Raw genomic sequence first — 16323 nt, 5'->3', positions numbered from 1 at the left:
TCTACTGGGTTTGGATGAGCATGGGAAGACCCATGTTAAACACCACTGTCAAGTCTTACTTTCCTGGGTAGAGTTGCAAGCCCAGGAATGGTTCAGTTATGCTCTAGCTTTTTGCCTGGAGGCTATTAGTCGAGGTTACTTGAAGAGCCTTGGATTCTCAGTTGAAAAAATCTCTGGTGTTCAGTGTAAGGGGCTTTCCTGAGGGTGGGGCAGATGCTGGTTGTTAATGAGCCTCAATTTGAATTTCAGTGGCCCACCGGGTGGGTTGAATCGAGTACGATGGCCACTGTCCTGCGTGGCTGCAACTCAGCAAAAGCTCTGAGCACCCTCCAAATCCCGAGTGTGCCCACACAGTTCCAGTTCAGTCCACCCTCCCTCTGCTGGAGCCCAAGATAAGTGGCTGTGGCTATTTTAGTGCTTTGTCCTGGCTCTGCACTGTGGAGTGGGCTTGGGAGTTTAACCCCGAGGGCGCTGCTCACAGCTAAGACTGCTGCTGTCTATGGGCTCTCAGCCCCTCTCTTGCACCTTCGCAATCCTGCCAGGATCAGTTCAGTGTCCCTGGTTATATGGTCCTTGCAAGCTGCTTTTCTGTTGCTTTTTCCTGGCAATTTGTCTTTATTTTAGTTGTAATTCCAGTTTGGTCCTGGGAGATGGTCTGTGTAGCTTCCATTCACTCCACGCCATTTTTAAATGTTAATTTTTTCCCCCTAATCTGTGAAGCTCTTTATTTCTTCTTCAATTTTATTTATTTATTTATTTAAATTTTTAATTTTTAAATTAATTTATTCCATGTCCTACTTTAGGAAGATTTGTATTAGAAAGACAGGTGCATTATCAGACTCTAACCCACATCATTACCAGGAAATAGCTGTTTGCAGAATGCTGTAACATAAGACCAGGAGCTCCCTGCACTGGCTTTCCTCCAGCCCTGCCTGCCCGCCTGAGTCTGTCCAGAGTGGGACTCCGGTAGACTCCACTCTGCGCTCTTCCAACCAGTGAGTGAATGAAGCACTGAGCTGAGACTTGCAAATGCCTGTCTGGCATTAAGGACCTTGTCTGTTTTGGAGAAATGTAACCATGCTGTGTGCCCACTGGAGGGAAGAGATCTTCAACTGACCTCCAAGAAAGCAGCCAGCTTGACTCAAGATGTCAGTCCTTTGTCCCTCCCAGCCACCCGGGCCTGTCCCCAGAGGGGTGCCTGGGGCTCAGTATTGGGAACACGAGACATGTACACCATACGTGTAGGTTATACAACAAAATTGAAACCGGCACCCTGAATTCTCTATTTGTTCAGCAACAGTGGCCCTGTAACCATGCTGTGTGCCCACTGGAGGGAAGAGATCTTCAACTGACCTCCAAGAAAGCAGCCAGCTTGACTCAAGATGTCAGTCCTTTGTCCCTCCCAGCCACCCGGGCCTGTCCCCAGAGGGGTGCCTGGGGCTCAGTATTGGGAACACGAGACATGTACACCATACGTGTAGGTTATACAACAAAATTGAAACCGGCACCCTGAATTCTCTATTTGTTCAGCAACAGTGGCCCTGTTATCACATTTCCATCAGATCTCAGGCTCGCCAACCAGTCAGCATGAAGCCCAGACACTACACTGTGGAAGGGCTCTGCCCACGTGACCAAACCAAATGTCTCACCTTCCCACTTTGGCAAGTACAGAGTCAATAAAGCAAAAACAACCAAAGAAAAAAGAATCAGTCACTATACTCAGCAACACCAGGTGCAAGACAGAAGTAGTTGTGGCACTACTTTCAAGAGGAAATAAAAATAGTTTAAATATTCTCATTTCAAATGCTGTTCTCCTTTCCTAAGGCACTGTCACAGGCCCCACAGAGCAGCTGGTAACACTGGGGAATGTGCCTCGGCAATGGCGCATTCCACGCGGGGACCAGGGAGTGTCATGGGAGGCGTCAACTCCATGGCTACCAGCTGCTCAATGGCATAGCGGACTTTACCATTGTTGGCTTCCTTTGCAGTTTTGTTCTTGGTTCTTTGTCCAGTTTCAAAAATTCACCGAGGGTTAATTCTTCAAATTGCTTCTTGAGAGAAAGAAAAGCACAACCAGATAAATGCTTTTTATGTTCTTCTATGGGGTCGTCATCTGGCTCCCAGCCTTCCAGCTCCTTGAAGAAACACTGGGACAAGTCGAGCTCATTCTCAGTGGGGCAGTGGATGAAGCTGGCTTGGGCTAGGGCACCACTCCTGATCAGCCCCTGCTGATGCAGCTGAGGATGGGTCTCTGCTGTCTATCTGAGCTCCTACTGCATGTTGGTGGTGGGGCTCTAGTCCCGCCCAGTCACTGTTGCTATGGGGGTAGGTGCCGGGCTTCCAAGCTGGCACTGGTGCTCCTGGGGGTGTGTTGTACTTCCCGAGATTCTCTGAGTCTCCACTGCTGTTGGGGATGAGGCTTCATTTCCACCCAGTCACTGCTCCGGTAGGGGAAGGTTCTGGGCTCCATTCAGGCTTCTGCTCTAGGGGTGGTGCTTGGCTCCTCTTTGGTTTTGGCTACTGCAGCAGGCACCTCCATGGCACAGCTACTGTGTGTTGGTCCACTGGACAGATAGTGTATGGTACTCTGGTAGACTGAGGTCGCTTGGTCCTAGCCACTCACGGTTTTCTACTCATAGAAAAGACCAGGGATCTTCCAAAATGGTGGAGCCACATGATTGTACAAGGAGAAGCTCGCTGACGTGCTGCTTACCACAGTAGCTGGCTGCTCCCCGTCAACAACACGAGAGCCTTCTGCCCTGAGTTCCTGATGCTCAAGGTTGGTCGTGCACACTCACATTCAATGACACTCACTATCACACTCCTTCACACACACACACACACACACACACACTCACCCTTGCTCCTGTCCTACACGCCGCCATCTTCTTGATTCTCTCCATTTCTGGCGTTCTCTCCTCTCTCTTTGTTTTCTTCGTTCTCTCCTCACTGTACTGAATCTCTCCATTTTCTGCATTCTCTCCCCTATCTCCAGGTTCTCTCTGTTTTCTGCTTTCTCTCTTCTTTCTCCCAAATCTTTCTATTTTTCTGCATTCTCTCCTCTGTCTCTTGATTTTCTCTGTTTTCTGTGTTCATTTCTGTACCTCTTGAATCTCTGTTTTCTGCATTCTCTTCATTCTCTCCTGAATCTCTCCTTTTCTGCATTCTCTCCTGTCTCTTGATTTTCTGTCTCTGAGTCCACGTCTCTATCTCTTGAATCTCTCTGTTTTCTGCATTCTTTCCACTCTCTCCTGATTTACTTTGTTTTCTACATTCTCTTTTTATCTCCTCATTTTCTCCATTTTCTGCATTCTCTCCTCTGTCTCCTGATTCAATTTTCTGTGTTCTCTCCACTCTCTTTTGATTCTCTTCATTTTCTGTGTTCTCTCCTCTCTGTCCTGATTCTCTGTTTTCTGCTTTCTCTCCTACCCCTTTCAATTCTCTCCATTCTCTGCGTTCTATCCTCTATTTCCTGATTTTTTCCACTTTTTTCTTTCTTGATTCTTTTTGTGTTCTGTGTTATATCCTCTCTCTTTTGAGTCCATTTACCCAGTTCTCTCTTGTCTCTCCTGACTATCATCGCTTTCTGCATTCTCTTCTCTCTATCCTGATTTTCTCAATTTTTTGTATACTTACTTCTTTCTCCTGATTCTCACTGTTTTCCTCATTGTCTTCTTTCTCCGCTGATTCTCTCCATGTTCTGCATTCTCTTCTCTCTCTCTGGATTCTTTTCATTTTCCTTCTTCACTCCTTTTTCTCCTGACTCTCTCATTTTCTGCGTTCTCTCCCTCCTCTCTTGAGTCTCTCCATTATCTGCATTTTATCCTCTCTATCCTGATTCTCTGTTTTCTGCATTCTATCTTTTTTTAATCCTCACCCAAGGACATTTTTTCGATATTTTGTTCAGATAGAGTGGGAGGGAGAGAGAGAGAAACATCTATGTGAAAGGGACACATTGAGTGGTTGCCACCCACACGACCTAACCAAGGCTGGGGACAAACTGCAACCAAGATACATGCCCTTAGCGGGAACCAAACCTGGGTGTCTCTGGACCACAGGCCGACGCTCTAATCATGGAGCCAAACCGGCCAGGGCTGCATTCTTTTTTTATCTACTAATTCTCTCCATTTTCTGCGTTCTCTTCTCTCTCTGCTGAATCTCTTCATTTCCTGCATTCTCTTCTTTATCTCTTGATTCTCCCCGTTTTTTTGTGTTCTCTACCCTCTCTCTCCTGAATCTCTTGGTTTTCTGCGTTCTCTCCTATATCTCTTGTTTCTCTCAGTTTTCTGCATTCTCTCCGCTCTCTCTGGAATCTCTCCGTTTTCTGCATTGTCTCCTTATTCTCCTGATTCTCTCCGTTTTCTGCTCCCTCCTGATTATCTCTGTTTTCTGCATTCTCTACTATATCTCTTGATTCTCTCCATTTATTGCATTCTCTTCCTTCTCTGCTGAATCTCTACATTTTCTGCGTTCTCTCATTTATCTCTTGATTTTCTTCATTTTCTGCATTCTCTTTTCTCTCTCCTGATTCTCTCCATTTTCTGCATTCTCTCCCCTCTGTTTTGATTCTGTCTCTTCTTTGTGTTCTCTGCTCTCTCCTACTTGTCTCTATTTTCTGTGTTCTCTCTTCTATCTCCTGATTCTCGTCTTTTTCTGCTCTCTCTCCTCTATCTTTTGATTCTCTCAATTTTCTGCGTTCTTTCTCCTCTCTCTTGATTATCTTTGTTGTTTTCATTTTATTTTCTCTTTCCTGATTTGCTCCATTTTTCCAGTTCTCTCCTCTTTTTCATTTTTTTTCTCCCTTTACCCGAGGATTTTTTTTATTGCATTTATCTTCAGGTAGAGCAGCAGGGAGAGAGAGAGAGAGGGAGGGGGAGAGAGAGAGAGAGAGAGAGAGAGAGAGAGAGAGAGAGAGAGAGAAGAATTTTTTTTTTATCCTCACCCGAGGACATTTTTCCATTTTTTGTTCAGGTAGAGTGGGAGGGAGGGAGAGAGAGGAATAGAGAGAGAGAGAGAGAAACATCGATGTGAAAGGAACACATCGAGTGGCTGCCACCCGCACAACCGACCAGGGCCAGGGACAAACTGCAACCGAGGTACGCGCCCTTAGCGGGAACCGAACCCGGGCCTCTTGGGACCGCCAGCCAACGCTCTAACTGCTGAGCCAAACTGGCCAGGGCTAGAAGCTTGAATATGTTCAGTTTAATCATACTCACATAATTAATGAGTTACATGTAGTTCATTTTGCGCGTCCTAGGGCCTGTTTAACCTACCAGTAGCCAAATCTATTGAATGTTCTCATCTTGTCTTTGGCATAGTTGACTAAGATAACCTGCAAGGGCCCTTCACCAAAAAGATCCTGGCTGTCTTCTTTGTGCCTCTGGTCCAGCTGCATAGCTCGGAATCAGAGAAGTCAAGACTCATGCAGTTACATGAGTATGGGGACCTTGAATTCTAAAAAGCATTTTCAACCTACTTAGCCATAAGCTTTTCCAAGTGATTTTTAGGCAATTTACAAATTATAATCCACCCATCTGGTGTGGCTCAGTGGATTGAGCTACGTCCCACGGACTGAGAGGTCTGGGTTTGAATCCCCGTCAGGGCACATGTCCGGGTTGCAGGCTTGATCCTCAGTAGGGGGCATGCAGGAGGCAGCTGATCAATGGTTCTGTCTCACATTGAAGTTTTTATTTAATCTCTTTCTCTATAAAATCAATAAAATTATTTTAAAAAATCCATTTTCAGCACAGTGTAGGTTATTTTAGCCTGGTTTTAAAATCTGCAGAGAGCTGCACTGGTGATGCCGTGGGAAGCAGAAGAGCCACATAGAAGGTAGTCAATCTGCCTTGTGGAGAGTATGTCCCGGGCCCCTCTGGCCATGATGCTCCTGCAGATCCCAGAACCCTCTGCTCTGGGGCAGCTGATGGCCACTCCACTTGCCTGTGGGGGTGGGGTGGGCAGGTCTGCAGTGGGGCCTCCTCGGCCAGGCTTGTGCCTTTCACTCCATCAGGGTGTAGACCCAGCAAAAAGCTAATCGTAGTTTCATAATTTCAATAAAAATATATATAGCAAGGAAAATTGTAATCTTCATTTAAAATAAAATCATTCAGCATGCACCGTACTTTCTGATAATTTAGAAAATTAAAAAAATAGCAAAAAAAGTCACTATAATCTCACCACTGAAAGAAAATATGTTAGTGAATTCCTTCTGGATTGTATTTTAATGTACGAGAGGGATCATTTATGGAACAGTGACAGCATTCTCGGTCTCTGCTAAGTGTAGGTCACACGAGGCTGATGTGGTCATTGAAACATGATGAACTGTGATCATGAGCATCGAGGCATCAAGTTTGTAGAGAGTGAAATGTTTGAGAGAAATTTCCTGAGGAGAGAAGAGAGGGAGGGCAGGATCTGAGCTGGGACTATGGTTTGTGGACTTCCAGGTGCTCTGAGGAAGTGTGGGGGGGACCCTGCACAGTCCACAGGGTAGACTGGAGTTTGCTGCATGGGCCACAGGGAGTTGCCCGGTGTTACTGCTGTGAGGTGGTATGTTTGCACTCAGTATCACCCTCTGCCCAGGTGGAGGTGTACACTGAATGTGCTCCTTGAGAATCCCACAGAAGAAATGAGCAGATGCTGACTGCAGTCAGGGAAGATACCACCTTCCAGAGCCTTAGGACAGTGTCGGGGGTGAGGTGTCTGGGAGGTTGATGGTGCCTGGATGGGAGTCATGACCCCATGGAGGGCACCCTGGGATGTGGTGTTTGAGGCCATGGCTTCCCAGTGTGTTGGATGGTAAATAATCCTGTGATGCTGTTTAGGCTCATGAAGTGACCAGCAGTAGATGAGTGATGTCTCATTGGTGCCGACAGTGAGGTCGTGTGGGTGTAGACGGGGTTGGCTGTCAGTGGGCATCCCAGGGATAGTGCAGGCAGAAACCAGTTAGGAGGCAAATTGGAGATGAAGATGAAAAGTCAGACCCTGGCCTGTTTGGGAAAGGACTCCTGGAGGCACCTGGGGCCTCTCTGAAAAAGGGTGTCAAAGGGTGTTGCAGATGTGGGCTTGTGGGAGGCTCCAGACTCTGTTCAGGGCTGTGTTAGAGCCCTGGGTGCCATTGACCAGTTTCATCAAAGCCACAGAGCAGGTGTCAGACCCAGGGATAGACAGGAGAGGAGAGAGGGTGGGGATTACAGCCTCAGGAAACACTGCTGGGACTCAGGCTGCCAGGAGCGGGCTCCTCCCCACATGGCCCCTGTGCAGGGGGAGGTCTGGTGGTCTGTGCAGGACTCCTTCTAGCTGCCTTAGGAGCAGCAGCAGGATGAGCCCTGAAGCCCTTCCTGGAGGAGGAGGACAGTGAGCAGACAGAAGAGTTGGTGTTGACAATGTAGAGAAGGTGCAGAGAGCTTGAGATCACTGGATTTTCCAGGGCTTCCCTGGGCCAGTGGGCATTTGCTGAGATTCTGCACAGGCCTTTTTGATTTGGGAAATAAATGTTACAGTGTGAGAGCGCCCTACTGTGGGTTGTGATTTTTGGAGTACTTAGGTACTTGAGGAGAAAAGAGATGCTGATTCTGAGTTTAATGTATTGAAACACTCGACCCCCTAATTCCTTGCCCTGTGAGAGAATCCCTCATGTCCTCGTGTTCAGGGTCTGCATTAAACAGAGTTTTAATCTCCAGGTTTTACTTTCCTTGGGTGTGCTGTGTAATTTTGTTCTTTAAGAAGCTGTGATCGACTTTACTTCGTAAAGCATGTTGGAAACAGTAAAGTGGTCAGGAGGGTGCTGGGTGCGCTGGATGGAAGGACTATGCATGGACACAGGGACCAGAGTGAGGAGCCAGGTGACGACAGGAGAAGAGGAGCCAGGCTGTCGCTGCCGAGTCACCAGCAGCAGGGAGCTTCCCTTCCTTGTCAGAGCTCAGGGTGATGTGCTTAGAGAGCCTTCTGCAATGAGCTCCCGTCCTGGGCTGTGTTGTCAAGACGCAGTTTTTGGTTGCTTAGGCCTGTGCTGTCGCAGACAATGACTCCTGTTCTTCGCCCTGCATCTCTTCTGGCCGTCTGCAGCCTTCAGGACTTGGCTCGCATCGCCATCCGGGGCCCCATGAAGGTCATTCACCAGGAAGCAGTGAGCAGAAATGGGAACGGACTGAAGACCACTCCCATGTTCAAGCGAAGGAGAGTTCGCCCCCATCAAATGAAAACCATCGTCTGTTTGGACAAAGAGGTCTTTGCCAGTTGGATTTCCAACCCGTCAGAGGACAGCAGCTGTGAAGGTTTACAAGAGGAGGAGCAGAGCCTGGCTGAGACGCAGCCAGAGCCCCCCGTGAACTTCCTGAGGGAGAAGGTCCTGCGTCTGCCCCTGCCTGACCCCTGGGGTACCACCTGCTCTACTACAGGGAGACGTGAGGGCGGGCGGCGCAGCCTGTGGCCAGCAGAGGGCGCCCGTCCGCACGGTTCTCCTTCCAGTTTGATCTCGATTATCTGGTAGAATCTTCATTAAATGGTAGATTTCTTTAAATATAATCTCACAAGCGTAAGTGCATGGGAGAATGTTTTCTTGAAAGAGAGAGTGTCCCAGAGAAGGGTTTACTGCCAGTTCCTGTGACACAGTAGAGACGTCTGTGTAGAGTGAAACTGGTCCAGGTGACCCGGCTGGGCTGTGGATGGAATGTGAGAGGGAAGCACAAGGTCATGAACCTGTGAGTTGTTTCTGGGACTTTTCTCAAAACACCTCCCTTATTGTAAATTATGGAAGTCACTCTTATGGGAGTTGTCAGTGTAGGTTTGTTTGTTTTTGTGTTTGGTTTTTTTAAAAATCATGTTGGGGAAGGAGGAACAAAAGTATTGAACTGCAAGATGTCTTTTAGGAGTTCCAAAAGAATTCCAAGAAATTTTTTCACTGATACCTTTGATTACATTTAAAACTAATTTCACCCTTTATGAGTAGCACTGTAGGCTAGAACGTCAGCCCAAGACTCCAAGGTTTGGGGTTCAATCTCTGGGGTTCAATAAATCCATAAATAACTAGAACAACAAATCATTGTTGCTCTCTCTCCCTTCCTCTCTCCAAAATCAATCAATCCATATAAAATAAAAGAATCAATGTCTAGTAATCCTTGGAAGAATATCCTGAAGAAGGAAACAAGTGTCGTGTGCAGGTTACAAACCACGTAAGTTCTACCCAATGACGGGGATCACTGTGGTGCTTCAGTGGGACTGTGGGTGTTCGAGGACTGACCTGTTGGTCCTCAGCAGGTGGGGGAATGGGGGGACTCAGGCTGGGCTGGACTCAGGATTCTTGGCGGTGACCTGTGTTTTAATCTTAACTTCAGTTGGTATTTACTGTAATCGCATTAGAGCACTGATTCATAGATTTTATCCTTTGTAATTCTGCAGAATATTTGCTAGTTTTGTATATTTTCTCAAGAACCAATGCATGTGTTTTGCTGGCTGCACTGTGATAGCAGTTTCAGCCTCAGGGAGCTGTCTGGGCTCCTGTGGTAGGAGCTTCCTGTCCCATCGGGGTCTGGTCCAGACGGAAAGGGGCTTGGTGGTGGCAGAAATGTTTTGAAGTTACATCTGTTATTCAGAAACATTGTTTCTCTTCGAAATTTATTTTTTACCCAAAGAAAAGACTAGTATTAAATGTTAACAGTAAACCCAAGCTCAGAGTGCTGGTGTTGGATTACGTTAGGATTAGCTTTATCCCTTAGCCTCTTGGGTTTTGTTGAGGTTCAGTGTCTCTGTGGTTTCAAGCAGTTAACTGATGACAGCTGGTTATTTTGTTACCTTGTTGCTGTTTGTAGTCACTGAATCATCTTTGTCACTGGATGCTGTGTGCATGTGTAGCAGGAAAACGTATCTCGTCCTCAATTTGTAACTTCAAGCTATTGTAAAGAGGCCTCGTCCTGGTTGTGTGTACTTCCTCTACCGAGGCAGGTGGTATCCTGCAGAGAGAGGAGCATGGTGTGTGCTACACTGCACGTTGAGCATTATTTTAATCAATCTGTAGTGGCCTCTGTGATCTGTGGACATCTCCACACATACTATTGAACAAAGAACATCTGTCGATCTGTTGTATTATGTAGCCTGACTAAAGTTATCTCCCTATGATTGTAAGTGGATTTAATTTATTTTAAACTGTGTTTGACTTATAACAAGGCAATGCGTAAGACATGATTTTCCCATATATGCGTTAAACCTTGCCAAATAGTTTAAATTTACATGTTCTCAGTTGTCAATTTTAAATCAGAATTTGGTTAAAAATAGGAAGATATAACACATGTGAACTAGTTCGGTGTCTCTGTCAGTGGGAAGGAGCACTGTGAGGAGGTGTCCTGGCCCCGCGTCACAGGGTCAGTGTGACTGTGGTGTTTCCAAACAGGTGCGTCCAGCATGGTCTGTGTTGGAGCCACAATCTGGACGGCCGTGGCTTCTGTGTTCAGAGTCATCTGTATTTTTACATGTGTCTTTTGTCCTGAAAGTAGTAAAGCCATAGAGATGTACAGAACAAAGATCAAATGTATATTAAGTGTGTAATATAAAAATCAACTGTGTGTGTGAAAATGCTTTAGCCAGTGTGGAAATTTCAGGGGATTCATGTAAGAATTTGAAATGGATTTAAGTGAGCTGATATGCCCAAATAACTACAAGATATCAATAAAGGTAGTTAAGATGTCTTAGCTTTCTTAGCATTGCTTCTGTTTCATCTGCAGGATAGAAAGTCTTAACTACACCCCACGCCCCAAAACAAACCTTAAACAATAAACATTCTATTCTTTCTTAGAATGTGTAATTTTCATTCACACTTTGTTTTATTGCTTAAATTTGGTATATGAGAGTGTCTGTGGTTAGATTTTTGGCACAATTTTTCCATGTTGTGAAATGTTGAAAGATAATTGGGTACTGGTGACACATCTTACTGGCAGCAAAGAGGGTGAGGGTTGAGGGTTGGGGTTGGGGTTGGTTTGGGGTCAGGGCCAGGGTTTAGGACTGGGGTTTAGGGTCAGGGTCAGAGCAGGGTCAGGTGTTAGGGTCTATGGTCATCTGAGTCTGAGGGTCAGGATCAGGACTTCAGATTTTGAGGCCCTGACTCTACCTTCATGACCTGAGGCCCCACCTCCTTTAAGATCCTGATGTGAGTTTTGTGGGGAACAGAGAAGTGCAGAAAGTTGTTAGCCTGCAGTGGATTCCAGTCCCACAGTCCCCTGAGACTGGCTGCAGCAGACTGCAGACCTGGGGGCTCATCCACAGCAGGAATTTCCATCACAGGCTCAGGCTGGAAGGCCAAGACCACGGCACCAGCAGAGTCCGTGTCTGAGTCTGTTCCCAGCTTGATCCTTTCCCTCTAAACTCACATGACAGAAAGGCAATGGAGTTTTCTTTTCTTAACAAAAATCTATATTTTTATACAGGGGATGGACAGTTCTCCTCAGGGGCAGCTTGGAAAAAGTAAAAGTTTGGAAAAATCCAGGTGTGGTTGCTCTGTGTGTGGTAAAATTAGAAGGGATGAGGGGTGAGGGCCCCTCACACCCTTCCTGTGGCCTCAGTCTCTGTCCTGGGGCAGAGCAGGTGCCACTTTCTTTCTTGCCCCTTGGGACTGTTGAGGGCCACACAGTGACGGAACCACAGGCGTGTTGGTGGAGAAGTGATCATCCCGACCTGTCTGCTGGGCTCCCGTGCGTCTGCTCCAGGTAGGTGCCCTCCACGAGGGAGTTTTCCCGGTATCTCTGGGCACTGATTTTGTTCCTTCACGAGGCCTCCACCTTCGTGGATGGACACCCTCCAACAGCCCTGCTCCCTAATGCACCACATGGGTACAGGTTCCAGCCTGTAAACTTGCAGGGACAGAGCTGCTCCATACACAGCAGGAGAGTCTGCTCCCAGGCTTGTTCCTGTGGCTGGTGTCAGGGGATGTCAGTTTGAGAACCTGTTTCTCCGTGGCTGGTGGCTGGAGGCCTCCTGCGTTCACTCTCCATAGGGCAGCTCGCAGCAGGAGCAGCGCCTGTCTGGAGAGGGCTGGTGAGGGACCTGGTTTCACTGTGAGGGTGTCAGGACCTGCATCCACCTCGTCCAAGCCCCCTCTTAGACTGCATGTGTGCATTTATTTCTGTGATTAAAAAGTTATTAACATACTTTGTTTTAGTAAGTGTGTCCAGTCTCTTGCAATCCAATGGTCTTAGGTGACACATTAGACTCAGTCGTCATCTGAGACTCCCTTCCCACAGTGTCCTCACTAGGCGGGCACAACAGGGGTGGGGTGGGGGGGGATGCAGGCATTTACTGGGGACAGATCTTAGGGAAGATGCCACTGTCCCTATTTCCTTCCTCTCCCAGGAGAGGGAAAAGCCAGAACAATGAGGACAGTCAGCAGGGGGAGGAGATGCCTGGAGGGGTAGTTTATCTGTTTGTAGTTTCCTCATTTCAGGGTCCATTTTATGAATGTGAAGTTTTACTAGGGAATCACCCATTTTCTCTAGTTATCCTATTTGATGCAATAGGTTTATTTTATTTCACTCTTAGTTTCTCCTCTCCTTCTATTTCTTTTACAGAATTGTTACAATTAATAAATATGGATACATTGTAAGTGACACTGTATTTTATTACATTTCTCGCATTCAGAGCTCAGTCTCATTAGAAGCCCCTAACCATCTTCCAACCAGAGAGGTTAATGCTGACATCTGGGCTCCTGTGGGCCGACTGGGTGGTGTGATGTGAAATGCAACCAGGAGAAGAAACAGGCCTGATGAGTAGAGTGTCCACACTGTGTCCAGGAGACTTTGCTCCCCAGTCACGGGGGAGCTGTTGGTAGATTTTATCCGTTATGTTAATTTTGAAACATCAAGCTGGTCACAGGGAGTAAGTCAGATAGGATGAAAGGGGGCAGGAAGCAGAGAGCAGGGAGCACACGGTGGAGGTGGTGCTGGCCTGAGTTGGCAGGTCCGAGAGCTGGCAGAGGAGCCGGGGTGTGAGGACCAGAGAGAGGCTGTGGTTAGTGCTGCCCCGAGGATGGAGCTGGCACAGGTGCAAGAGTGAGTTCCCTAAACGCCCCATGTATCTGGACGTGGAAGTTAGGAGAGAACTAAGAAGGAAAGAGGAGGGGAGAGTGTGCTGATCACATGCTGGGCAGGAGCTACAGGTACCACCTCACAGAATCCTCACAGCCACCCTGAGAGGGAGCGGTCACCACCCTCTGACAGAGTAGGAGACTGAGTTTCTGTTTCTTTGCCTGAAGTCACACAACTAGTAGGTCAGCTCTGCACCCTGGAGGAGAAACAGGGTGTAGAATTGGAGAAGTCACTGTTATAAGGATCTGGTGTTGGCCGTGCTCTTGTGAAGGGTCAGTCCACCTCCTCCCTCCCCACCTGTTCCCTTCCAAAGCTTCCTGCTCAAGTCCCACCAAAGCCCAGGTGGAGTGAGTGCAGGGCAATCTGGACCCTTAGGTGAGGTGCAGGTTTTCCTCAAATAGAATGAGCCAGAGGGCTCTGGTCAGCGAGAATATAAAATTTTAGAGGGAGCAAAGATTCTCAATACAATACTGTTTAAATAAAAATCCCATATATTCAGAGTGAACATAATACAGCATTTCATAGCCAGAGTGGCACAGTATCCGACTTGGGGCAACTTATTCTGTACCCGTCCAATAGCATATTGTAACCTAATCTTGAATTAATGATTACGATGTGGTTATTTTGTGCCAGAGAACAACTCAAGAATCACACAGTACAAGTTGCACACTAGATTCAGTGGCCCCGCCCAAGGTTCTCGTTACTACCCCCACCTCCAATTTGCTCATTCACCTATTGTAGACCCTCAGCGCTCGGAGAAGGAGACCTATCACTCCAGGCACTGGGGAGTGAAGCGTGACGCTGCATGTTATGTTAATTTTACCTGGAGACACCTGTATTAACTAACCCACAGAAGTAAACACTATACCGAGAGCCCATTTCTATTTTGTTTGAATGGAGATTTTAAAACCTCTATCAATAGATACCAATCTGAAAAAGAATATTTCTATGTATTATACCAATGTGAATAGAATGCTTTAAATCTTCAAGTGTGGAAGCTACTGATGTAAATAGTGAAACAAAGAAACTCAAAGAAACTCCTTAGTAAAATCTGTGGAAATTTCAGAAAGCAACCTAATAGTGGTTAAAATCTCAGACATGAGAGGATACTGAGTTTTCCACAAAATTCCTGTTGATTGAATAGATAGCTGTAAACATTGAAGAAACTGGGAGTCAGAGATGAATTCACTTTGCAGTGAGCTGACAAACCTGTGCTCATTAGCGTACTTGATGTGTAGTGTAGCCAGAACAGAGAGTAACACTTGTAAAATAGTGGTTTAATTGCAGTAAACATTGTGTCTAAGGTATTGATATGGTTGAATATAGCGAACAGAGAGCTAAGAACACGAATGAAGGAGGCGCCCAGAGAGCATGTTCTCTCAATGACCTGCTCTGACTGGAGGGAGAGGCCGAGTTGCTGACCAAGGCTGGCTGCTGCTCGTGCCGGGCCTGGGGCCACTTAACGAGAGGAATGGGGCTCGCTGAGGCCAGATGCTGCTTTTTTGAAAATTTAGGAAACTCAAGCTAATCCAAGACAGACCAATCCTACATGGCCTTCGGAAACAGCTTGCGTGGGCTTCAGAAAATCACCAGGGTGGGCCCACAGTGTGAGCCAGGTGCTCGAGTCCTAGATAAGAAGGCCTTCTGTTGCCCCAGGAAAGGGCTCACCAAAGGAGCATCAGCTTCCGGCAAGTGTGTCCAGGAGAAAGTGGCCTCCCCAGCCTTTGCCCTGAGGCCGAACAGCTTAGTTCTTCCCTGTGTGTCTCTGGCAGCCCTCAAGCTGCCTCCACTTTGAGCTCAGAGGGAGCAAGTCCTAGTAAGTGTGCGCGCCGGCCTTTTAAGAGCAGCGGCCTGGGGCTCCAGCAGCCTCAGCCTCCCTCATGCTCAGTTCCCACTGGTTTTACAGGCAGAAGTGATGGGGATTCTATTTCTGGTACTTGAACCCTGAGCTGGGCGCCTGGTGTGGAATGGGGACCCCTCACTCCTCAGGGAGGACCTTCCCAGGCAGATGTCCCTCTTGATGTTTATCCACCACAGGTGGACCTGTGCCCAGCCCGTCCACCTCCGTCCCTCCTCTGCCCCTCCTACCAGCCACCATGTTGCTGTTTTTTTAACCTGGTAGTTGTAGGACTTCCATTCAGCTCTATTTCTGGTGGTTCTGAATGATGGTTGTGTTGTAGTTTTGTTGTAATTTTTATGTGGTTGTGGGAGGAGAGGATACCACGATTAACTACCCACCATCCTGACTGGAATCTACGGTATGTTTAAGCTGTTCACACATAAGGCTAGAAACTCTCTCTATTTGGGGTTGGCTTCTGCTCAGCTGACACTCAGGGTTCTCTTTCCAAGGAAGAAGGAGGTAAAGATAATGCCTTCTGGTAGCAAAACAGCTCCAGTGTTTACAAGCCTCACAACTCCAGACCTGTGTCAGGGGCCTCACAGGTGTGTTCTTGTAGATGCACAGACACAGTGGACAGAGCCTGCTGAAGGCAAAGATAAGTCTTTTACTAGAGAAGTTATGCCCGGTCAGTGTGGCTCAGTGGTTGAGCCTTGACCCATGCAGCAGGAGGTCACTGGTTTAATTCCCAGTCAGGGCACATTCCCAGGTTGTCTACTTTGACCTATCAGGAATTTATGATCCGATGACCTAGAGGTTATTTTCCATAAAACCCCATTTTTGTCTACACTGTATGTCTTCAGCCAGGGTTTGAGATCTTTACCCATTTTTATCAGAGCTGTTTGCAGTACAATCTTTTCTGTAATTTGAGCAGAAATGTCTTATCAGATATTTGTCTTGCAAAAATTTTTCCAGAGTGTGACTTTTTTTAAAAACAAGTAGTTTTACAGAGCATTTTTTAAGTTTATAAAGTCGTGGGTGTGAGACAGGGGTGAAGCCAAATGTGAGGTGAGCAAAGGGGCCCAGAGAAAATGAGATGAGCCAGGGTGGGGGCTGGGCTGAGCAGGGACGGGAGCAGGTGCAGCCAGTCTGTGCGGAGCAGAAAAGGTGCCCAGACTGTTTCTGCAGCACAGTCTCAGGTGCTGATGTGAGTGAGCAGTTTCCATGGGAACATCTTTTGGGAGAACGTCCTCGGGACTGGACACTCGATTTAGGGGTGCGCAGCCTCTGTTGTCAGTTTTCTTGAGCTTTACAGGCTCTCAGGAGCAGAGCCGGTTCTTGCACCGAGGTCTTCCAGCAACAAATGTAGTAAGTACAAAAATGAGACATTTCTTAGTAATGAAACAAAGACTCTAAGAG

At 47.1% G+C, this 16323-nt stretch overlaps 1 pseudogene; it reads left to right on the top strand.

Annotated features, from left to right (window-relative positions):
• The first annotated feature begins 1587 nt into the window (after nucleotides 1-1587).
• On the top strand, nucleotides 1588-8406 carry LOC118643247 (annotated as a pseudogene).
• The last annotated feature ends 7917 nt before the right edge of the window (nucleotides 8407-16323 follow it).

The sequence above is a fragment of the Molossus molossus genome, unplaced genomic scaffold, assembly GCF_014108415.1.
Source record: "Molossus molossus isolate mMolMol1 unplaced genomic scaffold, mMolMol1.p scaffold_m16_p_33, whole genome shotgun sequence".
Classification (NCBI taxonomy): domain Eukaryota; kingdom Metazoa; phylum Chordata; class Mammalia; order Chiroptera; family Molossidae; genus Molossus; species Molossus molossus.
This window is presented reverse-complemented; position numbering and strand designations above follow the sequence as displayed.